We start from the raw sequence: 4755 nt of genomic DNA on the forward strand, positions 1-4755 counted from the left end.
TATTTATGTAATTTAATCAAATATTGACTCCTCCAACAGAACTGCCTGGTTTTAGGGCAAAACTTCAACAGCTTCAACAAATCTCAAGACTTTTCTGGAGTCTTTTGTTTTCCAACCTCCATTTTCATATATACCATGCCATAAAAAATAAAAATAATTGTTCTGGTCTATGTTTTCAGAAGTCATTAAGAAGTTGTTTCCATCAAACTATTCTTTTAGATTAAGGCGTTTTAAATGTTTTTTTTAAAGTAATTATTAAAAAAAAGATGCAAAAAACACCATTTAGCGCTGAAACCAAAAGCTACAAACATAAAACAGAAATAAACTGTTCACTTTGTGAAGATTTAAATATGTCTACAGACTCAGGAGTCCAGAGTGAGCTCTGCTGTTCTCTCGTCACAGCAGTAAAAACAGATCAGTCTCTCTGGGTGTGTGAACGCCAACTTTTTAAAAACTGTTTGACCTCAAAGTTTGAAGTTCTACCACTATTTTTTTTAATTTGCCGGTGCTTTAACCAATTTCCCTGAAATCAAATGACAGTGAAGGCAGAGCAGAGACAAAAGGCGGCGGCGGTTTCATCATCAGCACCTCGCCTCTCCTCCCTAATCACTTCACTCCTCCTCTGTCACTCACAGCTCTGGTCTCTTCCTAGCCTCGGGCTCTGCAGGATAAAGAGCTTTGATGTCGGTCTGCTGCGGGACACCACAGTCGCCCCTGAGCCTCTGAGCCGCAGCTCAGCCACTACACACCGTCTCTGTGATTTACCTGCTCTCAGACTCCCTCAAGCATTGTTAACACTGTGGGGAGCGGCGGCGTGCGGCGTGGAGAGTCTATATAATGTGCAAAATCAAACTCATAACAGAAAAGAAAGTGTCGACTGAAAACCGGGGGGGAGATTTGTCAGAAATACAAATATTTCTGTTTGAATATGAGACACAAGCGTCAATTACGAGAAGCTGAGACAGTCATCAAAGAGGTGACAAAACTTTGGACTTCAAGTCTGTTTTGAAGACCTGTCAGGTGGTTTTGGAAAAATATTACAACGTCTGATATTACAATATCATAATGTCAGAATGATTACGTCAGACAACGGATCAAGGAGTGAAGTTTGGTGCAGAAGAACTCAAACCAGCCGGGATGTATTCACCGATAGGTAACTATTAACACTTGTTTTGATCCTGATCTGAGGGACTGGATCAAAACAAGGTACTGATCACAGCCTACCTCCATTTTTGATGCTGGTGATTTCAAAGTGAGCGGTCTGTGGCAGAACATAATAACAGATGTCACTGAGGATAAATGACGCCCACTCCTACTGTCATTGGTTCTACCTGCATGTGTGTTTTTATGTTTAAGAAATGTAAAAAAAAACAACAGACATTTCAAGGCAGAACAAATAATAAAACGAGCCGTAAAGACTCGCAGATGACGACTGGATGTAAATGGAAAAAAAAACAACCTCATGACAGACACGTCTTCAACATATAAGGCAATGCTAAGAGACGCTGTGCTAGCTGGATTAGCTGAGCGCCGACCACCAGGTACTTATTATGAAACATTAGTCAGAAATTTGACAAATTCACAACAGAATTCTGGACTCAAATATTGACACACTTCACCCACAATCTCTCGGCTAAGACTTGATTCTACATCAGTAGATCCTCTGGATTATTGGGTTAATAGTGAAATATTTTTTTAAAAAAATGCTGAATTTCCTCCTTCCCTCAATTTCTATTGATCTATAAAAAATGCTGAATTTTTTCCCTCCTTCCCTCAATTTCTCTTCATCTAAATCAGATGGTGTTAAGATGATAATCAACGGTAAAGAAAAGGAGGATCAAGAGTCCAATACTTACTCACTCACTTACTCAAAAGATTTATTTCCACAGTCAATAAAACTATAATTTTGTCTTTTTAGATTTAGAAAGTCATAGTTAACAAACAAACAGCAAACTGAAAACCCAAAAAACTCCAGAATGAAAGTCATAGTTATCAAACTGAAAACCCAAAAAACTCTAGAAGAGCAGACAGTATGTACAGATCGATCTCCAGTTTAAGCTGTCCTGTAGATAAATCCAATAATGACCCAACCATGACTTTTGAGTCACGACCTACCATCTGAGAAACACTGACCTTCACCAAATTAACGCATCGTGGCGGCCGCGTGCGTGAACTAACCTTTTTGCTTCACTTAAGCAGATGGTAAATAGACCTCAGCTTCAAAGATCACGTTATTATTTTACCCCCAAATGAGATCAATGTCATTACACAGACAAATGGAAACTAACTACTTTTCAAAGATCATATGTTTGCATTGATTTTATCCTTTGATTTATTGAAGTCCCACCAACCAAACAAGAGCCAGCGTTGGTCGTCGAACGTCACATTTCACCCCGTCACGACACCGGCAGGACCTTGTCAGCAGGTCCATTATTATCTCCACCAGACCACGGCTTTGATTGATGGAGGCTCCTCTGACCGGGACGGTTCTAACCACTGAGGACTGTGGTTTAACTACATTTAACTAAGTTCAACTTTTAACACCTAGCGTTTACTAGAAATACAGCCACGGGTCCAAGTTCAACTTTTTACGCGTTTACTAGAAATACAGCCACGGGTCACGGCTCTATCTCTGGTTTAACACACTGTTTACAGACTGACATGAGGATGAATTGATGTTTCTAATAACCCTAATGAGTTAGTCTGAGGGTGGACCTGTTAGAGGCACCGAGCAGGGGTCAGAGGTCATCAGGTGAAGACATCTGTTCTAACCTATAGACAGATTCTATTCTATTCATGTTAACATGTCAACGCAATCGTACTACAAGGTAAACATCAATGTAGTGTCATTAAAGATTAAGACAATTTCTAAAAAAAAAAAAAAAAATTAAATCCTGTTATCATTGGGTCACATCACATCTAGTGGTAAAACCACACTTCTTATGAATAATACAAACTGGTCCTGCTGCTAATGCTAATGCTAGCAGCCAAAGAAAATAGCCTGAGGTTTCTTTCTTTCTTTTTTTTTTTTTAAATAAGCTGGAGTAAAAATTGTGATTTTCCTTCAACTCTGTCGTCCAACATACAGGTCTGGTCTCAGGAGCAGCAGTGGTCAAGGAGTTAATAAAGTTAAGTGAGACCCAGTGATGGAGACCAACATTACTATCACATGGACACAAACGTTCCGGTGATCTCTAACCAGTTTAGGTCAGCGACCTGAGCCTTTTGCCTATTTTCCAAATTGCCAAAAGGAGGTCCAAGGAGCAGCTGTGCTCAGGCAGATCTCTCCTTTCCTGGATTCTACAAACGCTTCGCATTATTAAAGCCAATTAGCATCGGCTGCAAAGGATCAACAGCAACAACTCCTGTCATCACAGCAACTAGGACGAGATCATTATGTATCGTGTGGTCTGAAAAAAAAAAAAAAACATGCTTTGATCAGTAACTTTGAATTAACTAATGTAAATATTTAACTATATTTAATCTTAACATAATTAATCTTATATTATCTCGCTCAGGCGTCACCTGATCCCCAGGATTGATTAACGACTGTTTCTATCAAATTAAAATTCTCACATTCAGTTTATAAACAAAAGCCTGGAAATGCTTCATAAATACCTTCTTAATGTGTTTTCATTTAATACCAGGATGAAAAACAATGTTGTACCAGTTCACTCTTAATGACCAGGGCATTCAAACTGTGCAGTCAGCACCCCCTGCAGGGAAGTCTGAACACCAACTTCAAGGCAATTTCCACTTCACTTCATTTGGATGAGAATTCTCACAAACTACTGTTGTTGTCCTGAACTGTTCGATGATTGGCTAACGCACCGACACACAGACTCAGTTATTAATGACCTAATAAAGACTAAATAGATAGTAATGGATATTTATTGGAATCTCAAGAGGCTTTATGTGCAGCGTCTTCAGCTTCACACACACAATCTCTCGCTCTCTCTCTCTCTCTGACACACACACACACACTGCAGTCTATTCTCTGGTTGGACATAGATTTGTAACAAGTCTTGTGAGACCTATCAGCCGCCGTATTTGTGGCTCATCAGAATGCATGTGCCACATCACATTAGTCCCCACGTGTGAACCACGATTTTACTTGGTAATTTTGAACGCGCCGCGGCACCTATACATATTCATGCTGAGCCTATAAGTGTCAAATTGAGATGTCCTTCCAGTGTCCTTGACAGCAGGTTATTAATATTGAAGACCTAAGTCACCATTATAAGTAGATGACGAGGTGCTTGGGTCAGGCTCTGCCACATTCCCACCACCTTCTGCACACCAGACGACTAAAAATCATCCATTTTTATTTATAAAATGCAGGATTTTTATGTAAAATCAGAAGAAGTTTGGTTTCTTTTATTGTCTATTTTCTTTTTAATCCTACAAACCACTGATAACAGAAATCGGGTGCTGTAATCTGAGGTTCCTAATCGTGTTAATCACTAAATTCTCTCCTGTGGTGGATATTTGTGTAGCATCTGATATGAAAAAGTAATTTTCTCATTACAAGTTTATCTTTATCTTTAGCCGAATTCTATCTTAGGAAGACGAGCCCCACGTGTTCTGCATCTCGGGGTATTAGTCTGAGCGCCAACATCTTAACTATTCCAATTCTTCAATCCCTAAATTGGTGCAGCTTTTGTTGCTTGTGGCTGCTTCTTTTTTTTTTTTTTTTTTTTTTTTTTTATATTCTCCCCTTTTGGTGGGACACAACTAGCGGCGGGGGGTTGTGTG

Source organism: Cynoglossus semilaevis, chromosome 5 (genome assembly GCF_000523025.1).
Source record: "Cynoglossus semilaevis isolate Cse_v1.0 chromosome 5, Cse_v1.0, whole genome shotgun sequence".
Classification (NCBI taxonomy): Eukaryota; Metazoa; Chordata; class Actinopteri; order Pleuronectiformes; family Cynoglossidae; genus Cynoglossus; species Cynoglossus semilaevis.